The sequence below is a fragment of the Aptenodytes patagonicus genome, chromosome 14, assembly GCF_965638725.1.
Source record: "Aptenodytes patagonicus chromosome 14, bAptPat1.pri.cur, whole genome shotgun sequence".
NCBI classification, from domain to species: Eukaryota; Metazoa; Chordata; class Aves; order Sphenisciformes; family Spheniscidae; genus Aptenodytes; species Aptenodytes patagonicus.
In genome coordinates, this window is record NC_134962.1 from 3,799,346 (window position 1) to 3,815,817 (window position 16,472).

Below are 16,472 nucleotides of genomic sequence, written 5' to 3' on the forward strand. Positions count from 1 at the left end.
TGATCTTGCTTTTATTTATGCTGGTGTAAAGCAAAAGTAATTCCATCAGTGCTGCTGGTGCAAAACGTGAGCGGGTGATCTCAGAAGCATGCCCGGACTCTCGGCTGGTGTTTTCTACTTTTAAATCTATTAATTTGACAAAGATTTTCTTGAGCTGCTGGAACTGCAGATCCAGCCTGCAGGGCTCGGAGTGAAGGAAGGTGAAAATGAAGCCACGTGTGCATCTTTTCTGCATCTTTTATCATCTCCACCTGCATTGTTCTGCTTGGTATGATTTTAAAGACAGCTGACCAGGTTTCCTGGGGACCAAATGCAGATGGAGTGGGCATGCACAGCCCCAGCATCCTGCCTGGAAACCCGGGTGTGTGCCAGGGGCCACCTCTGCCAGCAGTGGGCAAGGGTCTCGGAGTGTTAACTAGAGCCTCTGCATATGCCCAGGCACATGCATTTTGCCTGCCTCTGGACTTATTCTCCTCTCACACTTTTTTCCCCCCCAGTGACAGGAGGAAAACGAGTCCAGATTTGCATGTGCACAAAGGAAAACAAAATCATGTCCTTAACTTAATGCAGGTAATTCTAATTATTAGTCATTGTTGTTATGTTAATTAGTATTACCGTTGCACAAAAGGATTGTAAATAGATAACATCACCTTTTCTTTTGCACTGTGTAGTGGTTTTTCTCCAGCATTTCCTTGATGGCACCAATTAAGAAACTGTAAGACAAACATTCGGGAATCAGATTGCGGGTGGTAATTTTCTTGACAATGAAGAAGGCAGAGCAGAGCCTGCAGCCTGCTGCTCTGCAGGTACCGCCACGCTGCAGTGCTGACAGCAGTAAAAACTTGTCTCTGACAGTAAACTAAGCATGTATGACCCGGAAGACATAGAGAGCAGATAAGGGCAGTAACACAGACTCCATTTAGTGCTATTAAAATGGTTAAGTAGACTTACGATCAGAGATGCCAGGCTGAAATTTGAGAAGCTCTGAAAGTGAGGAGTGGGAGATGGATGGCCTGTGAGCCAGGCTGCTCGGGTTCCCACAGCACAGACAACTTGTCCCGTGTTGCCAGGCTGGGAAATTTTTAAAAAAATATTAATATTTCACGATGAGAAACAGGGGGTTTTTGCAAAGCAGCGTTCCTGAGAATATTACGGAGAAGGGAGAAGTGGCTTCGGCATCACTTTGTGGGACTCTGCCAGTCATTACAGTAAGAGAAAAGGCTTTTTCTTATTAAAATACATGGAGACACTCACAGGTATTGACCCACGCCCTGCAGCACCATTGCTCAGGGCAGGACACCCCAGTATTTGAAATATTTCAGTTTGGATCTGGGTTGTTTGGGGAGGTTTGCAGTGAGCTGCTGGCGCAGGGCTCAGTCCTCACCCCCCGGTACTGGGACACGACTGTGACCCTTGTGACACCAGTGATGCTTGGGAAAGTCCTTGACGCTTCCCCCCATACCCTCCGGTGCCACCGAGCCATGCTGCCCTCCTGGGACCATGAGGGCAAGGACCAGCGAGTCCGACGTCCAAGCACAGCTATAACAATGCTGCAAAAGCCGCTTGGATGTGGTGTTTAAGAGAACAAACACCTCTTGTTTTATTACCATCTATGTGACAAATTGGTTTATGGTAGATAGTGACAGAAAGCGCCTGACACAGAAAAAATATTTTTTTTAATCAAGGAATGATCACCATAAAGAATGTACTATATCAGTCAAATATATCCAGCTGCAAATACCCTATATGGTAGCATTAGGAAGATGTAAACTCTCAGATCCATTATAAACAACTTTTTAAGGTAGCTGAGGCTTGGAGAATTTTGACACAGGAAAGGATGAGCAGTACCATAATTCCATATGTGTCCAGGCATTGTGAACTTCCTAATGAAATTTCCAGGGTTTGTAGGAGCTTTTGATATACGCCTGTTATAGCTGTCATGAGTAGTACAGGTCCTGAAATATTTATTATTGCTTTTTTTTTGCCCATCTCCCTATTGCTTCCCTTGTGCTCCGTAACACTGAGGTTACCCAGCGCCTGTCACCACATGCACAACTGCTGTGTCCCCATCCGACGTCTTCTGTCCCTTCCTTCTCCCCAGGAAACTCCAAGGTACTTTCAGAAGAAACCTCATGTCCCACAACTCAGCAGCCTCTTTTCCTTGTTCCTTGGGTCTTCGGTCCCATTTTCCTATCCCTTCCCCCTGTTACTTTCCATCCCACTCTGTGGATGCCCAGAACCTCAGCTACTCCGTCAGGACAGCAAACGAGACAGGAAAAAATGAAGGAATAACGTTCTCCAAAGGGTAACCCAGCAAGTGGATTTTCGCATCTCCACCAGCATCTCCCTCCTACTTCTTCCAGCCGTGGGACCGTGTCTCCCTGCCCGCCATCCTTTACCCTCCATCCTATTACAAATACAGCAGTCGATCATTTGTTTCTTGTCCTTGAGGCATTGCCAGCGTGTGACCCGCCGAGATGGCTCCAATTCTTCACACTATCGCTCACGGCTGGTTGTTTCCCCATCTCTCTGTGCAATAGCAAACATACATCGTCCGCGACTTCGTTCCTTGTCTTTTATCTTCCGCTCTGTCTTCTGATGGTGTGTTCATCTTCTAAATTCCCGTTTATGCAGGTTTTGAAGATGGTCTGTAGAAAAAAAGCTGGGCTAGTTTATGTCAGGGGAGTTTGCTCAGTAAAAGTACAGGAGTAAATGAAGCCACCGGGTATCAGCAAGAATCAAGACTAAGATAAGGAAAGAGGAGCAGGAAAACCAGCCTCTTCCTTGGAAATCTGGATCCAAGAAGTTCTTTTTGACCTTTCACCCCTTCTAATTTTGGGGACTTTGTCCAAAACAAAAATATCCTAATTCATGGGAACAATTCATATGCATAAAAGAAATGGAAAGGCTGCTGTCTCCCCACTTACAGTGGCTTTTTATTTCTTTTTTGTCCTCTCTCTTTTATATTGAAAACAGTGGGGGTGATAAATAAGCAAGACGAGAGAAAGAAAACTGCTTTACTCCTTTTTTTGCTCTTTTCCGAAATTTTTTTAGGAGTTTTGGATCAGCGTGTTCCTATTAGTGCATTTTCCCTGTGCCCAGCTGAATTAGTGCTACCTCCCTGAAAAGCAAAGCAGGAATGGCCCCAGGAGGGAGAAAAGGTGACTCTCCCCAGACATTATCTGGCAAAGGCAATAGCTGTTTTGGGGATAAACAATGATGAATTGGCTCCAGCTTCTTGCCAAAGCATTAGGTAAGCAATGTAGGACAGTGCAAATCAGTCCTGCCTATTCCTGGTTGCATTCGTGCCCCTTCGCCTCCTAAATATGACGGTGCCTGAGATGCCCTTTGCTGGCTCCTTTTTTATGGATGGCGTTGGCTTAAAATGGACGCAGCCAAAGGGAAACAGAAAGGAAAGTGAAAGCGGCGCCGGGCTGGGCTCTGATCCTCCCCTCCAGCCTCCGGACCTGGTTCTGCAGTGTCTGTATGTCCTTCGTTTTCTGCAACCTGCACTCAGCCCTGCATTGCAGCAGCAGAGGAGTCCCCTTGGCTGCTTGGCTCCTGGAGCTCACCGTGGGGCTGCACCAACCCGCAGCTCGCTCAGAGGCAGAGGGAAAAGGCAGAAGAAAGGCCCTGGGGTCCCCCAGAGCCCCCTCCCTCTGACGGAGGTTTCCCCAGCCCAGTTCCGAAGGCTACCCAAGGGGGTTGGGAAGCCCCTCCGTACCAGAGCAACCTCCTGAGGCAAAGCAACCTGTATTTTCTACTAGTCCTGGAGTGAAACAGCCTCTGTCAATGCTTTAGGATAGACCGTCTATATTCCTGCGTGCTGCAAAGCTCCTCTGGACAGACAGACAGATACTCATTCGGCAGAGTCATGCCAGCAATGCGATCCTGGGCTGACGTGATTAAAAACTGTCATCCCAGATTTGGGGGGTTTTCTTTCCGATGTCCTTCTTCCATACACACACCCCCTAAATGGAAGAAGGAGATGAGCAGTCAAACCTTTGGCACAGCCTCTCTGTTGTGGCTCAAAGTAGAAAATGTTGGGTGCCAAATTTTTTACTGCAGTGTAAATTAAAATGCCTGGACTAAGATGATAGACACATCGCATGGAGATCGGCGCAGCCTCCTGCCTGTTAAGAGATGTATTAGAATAAAGAGCAAATGATTCCCGAGAGCAGGGCCTGCTTGAAAGAAAAAAAAGTGAAATAAAACACAGCCAAGGGGGAATCAGCAGACTTGTGCCAAGGTCTCTCAAAGCCTTTGGATGGCTCAAAGGGGCTGGAGGAGGCTGGCAGCTCTCGGGCATGAATCCTGCCCATGCAGACATGCTGCAGATATTTGTCTCTCCAAGTGTGATTACACTCCGAAAAGTGACTTGCCGTTACTACCCTTGTGGGATTCTGGGCTTACAGGCTCCAGTTCATTTTCCAGGTTAAAAAAAAAAAAAAAAACACGACAGAAATGAAGGGGTTTAGTTTCTTTCTTTTTGTTTGTCTGGGATTTTTTTTTTCTTTGCTTGCTTGTTTTCTGGCCAGCAGCTCAGCAAGCTCACCCCGGGCTTTGGGGGTGAAGAGGAGCCATAGCTTGTCCCATCAGTGGGACACAGTGATGTGAAGGGACGCAGCTCCTGCCCTGAAATCACTGCTGCGGTGGCTATGCTGTGCTAACAGGGGCAAAATATAGTAAGGGACATATTTTATCCCTAAAGTCGGCAGATCTGAGGATGAACATGCAGATCTGTGGGGTAGGAAGCTGTTGGGTTTTGCAGGCACATCTGATGTGTGACCACGCTTTAACCTGATGGGATTCAATAGCAGGACACGGCGGGGACCAGCTCGCCCTGTGGTCCAGGGGATGGTGATGGCACACGTGGGCAGCGAGGGCTTGCTCCTGAGCCTGGCAGCTGCTAAACCTGCATTAACACTTAACCAGAGCAAACATGTACTTGATCAGCAGGCAAAGGGCCTTTCCTTCAGACAGGAGAGGAGTTAACTGGAGTCTCCAGGGTTTGTGCCTAAGTGTATGGTGGAGTTTGTGCCATTTGGGTCATTTCTTTGATTTGACAATTAGGTTGCTCATGGATGGTGCTTAACTCCTCTAAGTCAGAAGGACTTTCCATGGCTTCGGTTCAGGTCCTTGAGCTCTGACCGATCCCTGCAGCTCCCGGCACCCCCCTGAGCCAACAAGTTGGTCTGAGAGCAGGCGCTGCCCCCACCAGCACTGAGGACCAGGCCCCCCCACTGCACTCCAGCACAGCAGCTCAGCATCCTTTAATCGCTATTTCGACCCTGGGCATGGTTTCTGCCTCGCACTTTTGGAAACAAAGTCCCATCTTGCAGCATTGCATACAAGTGAAATTCAGACAATGGGAGCAAAGAATTTAGCAGGACTAATTTTCAGTGACTAAGTTGCATGCACTTGTGTATTTTTTCATGATTGCATACAGCATGCTCTTTGCTCACAGTATATATGTATTAACTCACACGTGACTTGGTCCCTGCTCCTTGCTGCCAGGCCCAGCCTTGGGGGTCAGCAGCAGAGACCAGTTTCTGCCATTATTTCCTCTGGTCGTGAGCGAGCAGCACTTGCTATTGAGGCTGCAGCCTCACACTCCCAGTGAACTGTAAAACCAATTTAAAAACGACATTTCACGAATTAATGCAATGCCCACTGCAATCACACGTTGTTGGGCTGCTGAGGAGGCATATTCCAGCCTGGAATTTGTTACCTGGCCAGGCCATTCGTCACTGCACAAGAAGCAAAAACTTCCTCGCCTTGTAGCCCCTCTGTGCAAGGACAAGTTGGAAATACGGATAGTCAAAGGGCAGCTCCTGCCATCCTCTGCTGGGATGTGTTTTTAACTCTGCTCCCAATTCTTAGAAGTCGGTGCCATGCTGTGCTCTAGGTTCGCAGGTAAAGGGGGTTTTTTAGCAATAACTGCAATAATCAGCCCTTTGGTACCACCTCTCTCTCCGACACGGCTTGTCAGCGGGAGATCTCAAAGGACTTCCCAAAGGCATGCGAATAATTTAGCTGCTGCGTGAGGAAACTGAGGCAGGGAGAAGCCTGCCGGGCACCAGGGTGCAGGAACGGGGCCGAGGGCCGCGGTGTCCCACGGGACCTCCGCCGCGGTGCAGCCGGCTTGGCACCACGCTCGGTGCTGGGGTGCCGCTGGCAGCAGCTGCCCTACTTCCAGGAGTCAGGTTTCAGGGGCAATTAGGCACCTAATGATGCAGGCAGACACCTGGTGGCATTTGCACTGGGAATGAGGTGCTTTACATGCCTAGGCACTTCTGAATATCTTGCTAGGCACCTACCTGCAGCTGTAAGCACCTGCAAAAGCCAGAATATTTTCAAACTGCTGCCCGGGAGCCTGCTCTGGGCTGTACAAAAAGGGGTTTCAGCTGCAGATATGGGCCTCCAGCACAGGGAACAAGGGCTGGAGGGCACCACTTACTCAACCAACCCCTTATGAGAAACACCCATTGCCTCGGGCTTCCCCCTGGCCACCATCTGTGGGGTCCCAAAGCTCAGCCGCTGCATGTGAGACATGTCACCACGTCTAACCCGCTCTTCCAGCATTGCCTTTGGGTGAGTTTAATAGTTTTTAAAGAAGGGTTTAGCACAGTCTCTGTCCCTTTTGCACAACCACTCCATACCTGCACCCATATGTGCTTCTACCTCCAGGCACAAGGTCCTCTGCAGGGCAGAGGCAGGCAATAATCCCTGCGGATGTGAGGGTGCAGGGGTGAGCTGGCTGGATGCCGCGTCTGTACATCCTTCACGTCCTCATAAGCATCTTTATGCTTTATGTTTATAAACATTGTGGCCAGCAATTTTGCCATAAGGTCTCAGGAGACCTCAGCTGGAGTTTGGTTTGGATAATGAATACTCGTAGCTTGGGGGATCAAATGGCTCGGGAAGGTGATACATGGGGGTGTTTCATAAATGCTCTGGTGCTTCTCCACTTCCCATCTGCTCCCATATTCCAGCAACAAGCAATGCCTGGACCCCCCACCAGGCTTTGCAAAGGCTCTCGCAGCTTTGTACCCGCACCCTGCCCCTGCTCTGAGCCCCCCGTCAGACCTCGGCCAAAACCTGCCTTGCTAGAGCTTCCCCCAGCCTCGGAGAGTGCTGCTGGCACTGTCAAGCTGGAAAGCCAATAATCCAGTAATTTATTATTAAAACCAATATTTCTAGGTGACTCCCTTAATAGGGAATTTATTTCAATGCTGTTTGGCAAAAAGTAGAAGTCACACCTCCTGGTATATGGTTTATTTTCCACATTTGTGGAAAGCACGCAGGGAAAACGAATGGCTCCAGTAACTGTAAAATAATCTATAAGGCAGAGTGCGTCTTCTCATCTTCTTTCATGAAGGTTTTATTCAGCTCAGGCTTTCTATATGATACAGTGATGAATGAAATACCTGGGAACAGTACAAAGTAACGTTATTTATGGAGAATAGTAAAGGAGCATCCTGTTTCTTAGCATGCAATTCTGGTAACAGCAGAATTTTGAGGTTAAAATGAGATTCCCCTCAGATCATTTCAATTCATCCCAAACTTAAAAAAAGGTCTTGTGCAGAAGTGGTGTTGGCTTGGTCTGCCCAGTGTTCCTCGTGTCTTTCAAACATCCATTCCTTGGTAAAATCAAGGACTGGAAGACCATGAACACAGACTGAGCACCCCAGTCTTCCTCTCCACTACACAAATATTCTCATCAATGAGCCCTAATCATCCATAAAGTCATACGCCATCATCACCTGCGACATTTAAAACTAAACTGAACAATGAACTGGCCTTTATCACAGGTCAGTAATTTGGTGAGCCCAGGTACCTTGATCTCTGCAAATGACTGCCATAGCTTCAAAGATAATTTGACCCATCACTGCAAGGATGCTGCACTCGGGACGGGTACCTGCCTTCCAAAACTGCTCCTCCTGGCTCCAAATTCAATAAGCCCTTTGCAAACATGCTAAAAGTTTGAGCTGGGCGGTGCCAGCTAACTTTGGTGCCATGTGCCTTGGTACCTTGCCGAATCGGGCCCCTGCTTGGCAGGGCTTTATTTAGAAAATGCCTCATGCTTGCTAAACTTGGGATTAAAAACCTTTTTTTTTTTTTTTTTGTTTAAAACGGTTTGTTCACTAGTAAATTCACAGTATGGCTGAGATAGCACATTTGTGTTGTTAGGTACAAAGATAATGGAGGATTAAAATGCTGACAAGCGTGTAGAGAGGAAAATGATTTGGTTACCTCTCAGAGATGCAGCAGCAGCTGGAGTGAGCCCCGCATCTGTGGCTGCTTCCAGGCAATTACTGCTTCCCTCCCAGCGCTTCTGACAAATGCTTCTGCTCTCCTGCTTTGACTTGTCAAATGCAAAAGTTGCCATGAGAAGAGGTTTCCCTCCTTTGGCCTTTCTTTTAGCTTTTCTGTGATCAGTCTGGAGTATTTCTACAGGGAAAAATCCAAGTATTTTTGTGATGTGAAATTCCCCTGTTGTCCAGGCAGGAAGGTGAGACGAGCCTCAGCACTCGGTGCATTTGTGCACTTTACAATTTTTCTCGTAAAATACCCCAAATGACTTTAATAATATCTTTAATTCAAGAGTTTCACACGTTTGGGGTCAGGTCTGGTTTAGCGCGGTTTTACCGGTATTCCCCCTGGCTGTGCCAAGAGCCCATTACGCCGGGTGAACGAGCTCCCCTTTGGGCCAACCATCGCCTTCCTTCTGCCACCTCCAACTCTTGTAAAAACAAACACGGGCTCCCTAAGTGCAATTAGCATCTGAGGAATGCCGAGAGAGGGAGATTAATCATTCATAAACTAAACAAATACTGTTCTGATCCCATTAGCCAACAGACAGCGTCTCCCATTAATTTACTTCTGTTTGAGGTGTATCTATTAACCCCTTTTAATCAGCTATTATTCTAGTTAAACTCTTAGCTGGGCTTGGTTATCAGAGGAAGGTACCCTTCTGACATGAGATCAAATTAAGATTATGGAAAACTTGTCAGGAATGAAGAGCCTTGCATTTGTAATTGAGTTACAACCTAATTAAAAAAAATGAGGTATGCTTCTGAGGAGGGCCCTGCCAGCACTGCTTCTCCCAAGCATCCTCTTCCCTCCGCCGAGGTCTCTCTGCTGAATTTTGTCAGCCTAAACTCAACCAGACAGGTGTCATCATCGTCTGCCTTAATGTGCTCACCCCCTGACACGCGCAGCTTTTCTCTGTGTCTTCCTTTGTACCTACGACAGAGTCGAAAATCTAATTTTTTTTTAAAATGTCAGAGAGGCACATAAAGTTAATATACTTACCAGTTTGCAGCCCTCCACTTAAAGTCAATTACTGGTGGTGGATATGTATGCCCCAGCAGCGTGGCTGCCTGCTGCGGGACGGGCTCGCCTTGCCTCCTCATTCAGAGAGCATGCTGTCTAGGGAAAATTTAATATTTTAGACTACTGGTAGTGTATTAGATCTCCAGGTTTCTGAGGTCATCTTCAGTGAGTAGCTCGTTTCTGCCCACATCCATGAGCAGGAGGCAGCTGGGGAGCTGGGAGGAGAAGTGTGTGCCCTGGAGATGCTGCCGGCATCCAGCATCATGCCACCTGGTTGTAGCACTGATGCCGGGTCAGACGGAGCAGCCAGGCTGAGCGGGGCAGGGGAAGATGCTCTCCTGCTTTGGGATCACTGCTCTGTATTTAATGCCGTAAGCGAATGCCAACGGAGCAAGGGTCCCTGCCCGGGAGCAGGCAGCGGCCGGGTGCTGAGAGCATCCTGGAGGTGCTGGCTTTGCTCCAGAGTTTGCATCAGTTATTCAGCCCGAAAGTGAGAGGCGAGAGGAAAAGGCTGTCTCCTGTGTCACGGCAGGCATTGCTCACCCAGCACCCAAATTTTCAACTTTTGGGTGCATAGCTACCGCCAAAGCAAAGCCGGCTTTGCCTCTGTTGACAGCCCCAAAGGGGCTTGGTGCTGGGGCTGGGCCCCCTGGGAGAAGACAGCCCTGCGCCCGCGAAGGCCGGAGACCTGCTGACCTGCTGTGGAAATAAGCATTTTGACAAAATCGCTCACTTCCTACCTTAAAAACCAGAACAGCTCAAATGGGTTTAATTTTCCTCCAATTCAGACTGGAATTTTAAGAAAAGTTTGCAATTTAAGCCTGAAAACCTTGGTGCTAATCATACCCATTTTCATCCCGGTGTTTCCACACCAGGGATCATTTCCGTGATGGCTCCACGCAATAATCCAACTAAAGGAAAAGGAGGAAAGTCTCACCTGAGCTGCCCAGCTCCCAGCTAGCAAAAGGTAAATAACTCTTATTTTCTCTCTCTTGCTTCTTGGGCTGTGATGGCTGACGAGACTTGTGAGACGAGAGCCCTCCCTTCTTGCTTCAGTGCATGAATACTGCACCTTCGGGGATTTGCTTTGGTTAATTTAGGAGCTGCTTGAACTTTGCTTAAATGCGCCTGCGTGTTGCTATCCCTTGGAGTCGCCCAATGTATTTGTCATAGCTGAACCTGCAGTTCATTAGAGGTACAGAGTCAGCTAATTATTCCCAGAAAATGTAGTATAATTTTATGAATTATGCATAAAATATTAACTAATTGTGAAGTTCCCAGATATATAAGTAGACTGCAGGGCAAATGCTTCCCCACTTGAGGGCTATATACAAACATGAAACAAATAATACATATATTTAATCTAGCGTTGCAGGCAGGGTGGCTGCACGCTGAGGACATGAGCATCTGGGGGAGAGTGTCGTGGAGATGTGGGGTCCCCTCCCAGTGCTCAGCCCATGGAGGGGGGCTGCCAGGCATGGCACTGCCCCAGGCTGGAGTTTGCAACAAAGACCTTATTGATGGAGCCTTGATCTCTAAGCCAAGCTAGTTTGAGAACGTCCATGCTGAATTTCATGGATATTGGCCAAAACACTGCCTTTTTCCAGCAGAGAGGTTGCAGAGCAGCCCTCCCCACCAGATCCGTAGGTAGGTACATCCTTCTCTCAGCCCGGGTGCAGAACCAGGAACAGGGCACAGGAAAGACAAACCTCCATCACACTTTTAGCCCTCAGCCCCTGCAAACCCCCTGGGGAGGCGCTGGGGAAGCCCTCCCCTCACAGAGACGCGGCAGCAACGGCACCGCAGGACTTGATCCATGGACATTCACTTCAAAGAAGCAGATCAGCAGCAGTGGTCCTCCTCCTCTGACAGATATTCATTTCAGAGTTCACCAGCATGCTTTGGAGACATAAAAATCAATAGAACAGAGGGAACAATAAAGTTCATTGTTCAGTAATGAGGTAGACGGCACCTATCACAAACTCCCAAAGTGCTACTCACTGCAGGATTCTTCTCCACTGTCTCCTCCCAGCTGGAGATGAAGAGCCTCCAGCGCTGGAGCTGGACCTCAGCTAAATAAGAGATGGGCTTAGCTGGGAGAAATCTGAATTCTGGAAGATGAGTATCCCTCCATGGCCAGACTTCATTGCTTCTTCCTCTTGTGTGCAATATAGTAGCAGCATCCCAATACTTTCAACTCAAGCTCTTGAGATGGTTGCTGAGTCCCAGAGCTTGACCTCCAAAGGCTCCAGGAGTCAATGTAATTATTTAGTTTATTCACACCATGAGGATGTCCCCATCGTCGTTGCAGCGGGCAGCACAGCAGCGTGGCAGTCAGCATCTGCCCATGCCTGGTGCCAAGGGACTGGCAGCGGTGGGAAGCTGTGGCTCTCTGGAGAGAAGGGAGGACACCAGAGGAGCCACCTCAAACCCTTCGGCTCCAAGGATGCTAATGCAAGTTATTAAATTTTTAAAAACTTTTGAGAAACAAGAGATGGGAGAAAGGGGTGATGTTTGAAGAGCATTTATAGAAGGATGGCTGGAGACAGGGAGGCTCAGAAAGGAAGGAAAGCCTGAGTCAGGTCAGCAGCGGAGCCGGACCAGCTGCCTGCAAAGGGATAGTGGAGGAAATGCAGAGGTAACGAAGAGACCCAAGACTGACAGCAGGAACAGAGTTTGTCCTGAGGCGCAAAACCCTGCGTGCTGATACAGAGGACTCCACTATGCAGTATTTGGGGACCCGTGAGATGCCTGGGTGGTGTTTCAGAGCACAGTGGTGGGGTAGGGACAGCAAAGCAGGCTTGGGCTCTCAGCTCCAACCTCTGTGGGTCCCCAGCTGCCCTCGCATCTTCACCAGAGGCATCACCCAGAAAAGCATTTCTTCCCTACATCCGCAGCAGCTTTTAAAAAAACAGTTGTGCTTCATTTAGTATTATTTTAACATAACTGTAAATCGCCTGGTTTTTTTCTTTTTTTTTTCCCTACTTTTTCTGCTGAAGAAGGGAAAACAAGCTGCTGGCTGTGTGGAATCATTTATGCTTTATCCAAAAAAACCTTTAAAACCTGAGACAAGGCACATGCTGCAGCACCCAGGGAACACAGGCTTGTCTCTTCCCAGTGCCCAACTCCCTTGTACTGTCACGCTAGCAGGAAGAAATATGCAGTCACCCTTGCTGCATATTCTGGCAGGGTTATTGTCAACTTATTATTTTTTGACTCAAAGCCAAAAATGAAGGGCATTTGCATCTTGCAATTTTGCTGTTTGCTTGTCTTGCTTATGTTGCTCGAAATGACCTACAAGGAGTCAACAGCAGGCAGCTAGGACAATACGGGAGTGGAAAAGAGATGAAGCTGGAAAGTTCATATCTCACCCTAAAACATCCCGCAATATTTAGTTAGTGGGAAGGGAGCAATTAAAAAACACATAGATGTTTCATCTATAGATTTATTCCAAATTTGCAGGGGGTTGTGGCATAAGACAGTACAAATGGGATTTGGATTTCTCCCTGAAAAAAAAAAATCTACAATTAAAATAAATATAGCAACCAGATGCTAGACCTGCACATGGAGATGACTCTCATTAACATCCATGCAGTCAATGCAGAGAAAGGAACCACCTTGCTTGCCTTTCCTTTGTTTTATCTCATACCCTATCTTAACAACATCATTTTGCATCTTAAATTCTGAGGATACTTTACTGGAGAGCAGCAGAATTTACATAGATGTGATAATGAAACTGCACAAAAATAATTTACTGTAAGTGACACTGAATTATATAACAAAGAAAAGGTGAGGATCTTTGTGAAATACTGCCTCTCACCAAAAAAAAAAGAAAGTCCTGAGAATAATATCTTCTTAAAGACAGTTTTGCATAATTGCTCTGTACATCTGACAGGGCTGGAATATACTTTTTCTTTTAGGTGTCAAAGACTCAGCATTGACTGAAAGAGTGGTGCACTCTGCAGTCTTTGGTGCAATGCCTGGTGCATTACGCTCATGTTGCGAGACGCCTCCTCTGTGCTTATGAAATGGTTAATTTTCAAAGATAAGAAGAGTTGCTGTACAGCAATCAAATGGAAGCTAATGCACACCTAAGACTGCAGGCAGCAGCTCTCTGAGCTGCTGGCATGACATGAAGAATGAAAAAAAAAGAAATAAAAGAAACCTGAATTTTAGCTATATGAAGAAAATATTCTCCATCCACATACCTCTCTGCTCTGATGACTAAAACTTTAAAAACACATCTGTGTTGGGCCATGCTCTTCCAGCCTGATCGTAGGCACCAGAGCACCTACAAAAGAAAGAGGGGAAAAAGCACTGGCTTTGCAAGAGGGGTGTCCCATCTCGCCTGCCTCATTCATGGGAATAATCTTATCAAAGTCCCTGGAGTTATTTTCCTGCATGCAGGCAGCGGGACTTGATGGAGGAGGAGAGCAATAGGGACAGGCAGTCTGCAAATAACATGGGTGCAGGACATAGCAAGACCCAGCCCTGATTCACTGCACAATTTGGATGCAATGAGCCACCGATACAGATGCAGAACACCTATAACTTCATTTACTCCATTGGCTTTAGGTGCTCTCATGAAAGCAAAAGCAGAATCCAAGTGTTGCAAACACCCAAACCCCCTGTTACCAGCAAATCTCTCCTTGAAATGTCTTATCTCATCAAAGGTTCATTTCCAAGTCACTGTGGTTGTCCCCTTGTGCCACGACCCTATTGTCAAAGCCAGTGATGTCTTGGTGACCTATGTCTCAAGGTCGCAGTTTTATGAACTTGGCAAATGTGTTTCTTATTCCTCTTCTTTTAAACACACTTCTAGGTGAAACCCCTGGAAGAAAGTCTTACACTGCAGCTGACTTTTGGGCTTAATCTGGAGGATTTTTCAGGCTGGATCGCTTTTCTCAGAGTATAGTGTCCTTGCTGGGTGGCATCTTACTGGGTTGCATCATTTCAAGGCAGTTCCCATCCTCTGTTCCAGTTAGGAAAACAACTGGGAGCAGCACAGAGTGAGAGGCTGCTAAACAAGGCTCTCACACTTAATTATCATGAGGCAAAATAAAATAAAAGAGAAACATTCATGTAGTTAGTAATTACTGAGCACAACATTCAGATAGCTGGTTGGGCAGATCCCTCCAGCCGATGTGGAGGCTCTGTAGGAGAGACAGACAAAGTGCTCTTGGTTCCCTTCTTCTGTGAACGACTCTCTATATCCTCCACTTCCTGATTATTTATTTCTGAGGTGAGTAATTATCAACTATAGAGAGAAAGCTGCTGCAGTGTGAAGCGCAGCGAAGCTCCGATGGGTGGGAGGGATGCCCTTACCGGCTGCATGCGTGAACGTACCCTGCCAATGTCAACCAATGCCACCTGCAGCTAAAACGGTTCTTCTAAAGACAGGCGAGCCCCAAAAGGGGACAAAAGTGAGGGAGCACAGTGTGTTTCTCTCTTTCAGAGTCAATGGGAAGCTAAAATGGCTGCTCCACTGCATCCCAAAGGACTTTCCGTGCCCCTTGAGTGGAGCAGGAAGGCTGAAGCTGGTTTACACTCAGTGTACGCAGCCACAGCTACCCCCAAAGGGTGTCCCACCTCCCGGCTGCTGACAGTGCGTTCACACACGGGTCATTTTAAAACACAGCATCTGCGAGTGTCCCTTCCAAAGATAGCGAGGCGGAGGAGCAGCACGAGGTGCCTTATCCGCCGGCAGTTCTGCACGGGAGAGAAGTCCCTGGGTTGCTCCTTGGGGAAGAGGGACCGGGACCAGCTTTGCAGGCAGCCCCCGGACACCCATCACTGACTCAGCAACTTCAAGCAGCAGAAAAAAATTATTCCAGGAGGTTAAATTGATTGCCAAGGAGGTCCTACAAACTTGACAGCCTCCGAGTGGCTCAACTTCATTTATTTCAAGGCAATTCCAGGAGGGCAAAGAGGAGAGCGGCACAGGGAGCCACCGACCGCCAGTCTGCTCTTAAAGAGCACAGTCGCATTTTCCCAGGTTGTTTTCTTTTCTACTTCTTCTTCAAGGGATAAAATTTCTTGCAGATAAAAACCTTTTTCTTTTTTTCCTTTTTAATGCATGGGTGGATGTCGAGTGGGGCAGGAGCTGGCCCACAGTCTGAGCTCCGCATTGGCGAAGCAGGAGCATCACTGGATGACTGCGTTTCAGGAGGCTACGGCAGAGCCCTGCACGCGATACTGCGAGCACTACAATTAACTATTGCACTGTTGGATACCAAACAAATTACCCGAGTGGCTGCTCTGAGGCACTTGGGCTATGGAGGAAGCAGATGATGTACTATTTGCCAGATATTTTCATAAGTAGGAGATAAGAGAGGCTGGAGGAGGGTGAATCAATGCCTTTTTTAGATCTATGGTGCTTGAGGCATCTGTCAATGCTGGAGAGTAAATATTTACTTTTCAACATAAAGTCCATATAATCACTTTTCTATCAGTCACTTACTGCTTCTGAGTGTTTCTTACTACAATGTTGATATTTGCATTAGCTACTTACATTGGCTATAAGATTCATACAGTTGTCAACTGCATTTAGACTTCAGCTGAAAATCCCTGGGTCCTGTACCACAGCTGCTGCGATTGCTAATGGCAATTGAAAAGAGAAAGCTGAGATATTTCCCACAGCAAATAGCAGACAGAGATAAAGACGGAGCTACAGCATGAAGGTTATAATAATAGGCTCTCTTGTGCTCATTAAATTAAGAGTCCCATCGGATCCACAGCGTGCAGATGTGGGCAAGAGACAGAAAACTAGACATAGTGAGGAAAACTTAAATTTGGAGAAAGGAAGTATTATTAAGCCCATTTTATTGATGGGGGAACTGAGGCACAGAAGTAGAAAGTGACCTTGCTCAAGGTCAGATGCAGAATTTTCTCAGAGGGTGAGGAGCTGAACCCAGATCTAGAAACTGGGGGCTCAGTATTTTTCTTGCACACTCAAAACTGGTGGGAAATCACTCGTGCAAATGCGTTCAGGTAGATGGAGAGAAGAAGCAACGTTGTTTGACCCGAGCAATACCCAGGGCTCAGTGCAACTCTGGTATGGATGGGGAGGAGGGATCCACAGCCAGCGTCAGGCATGGCTGATGGCTGGGAGCAGACACTACTTCAGCCACGCG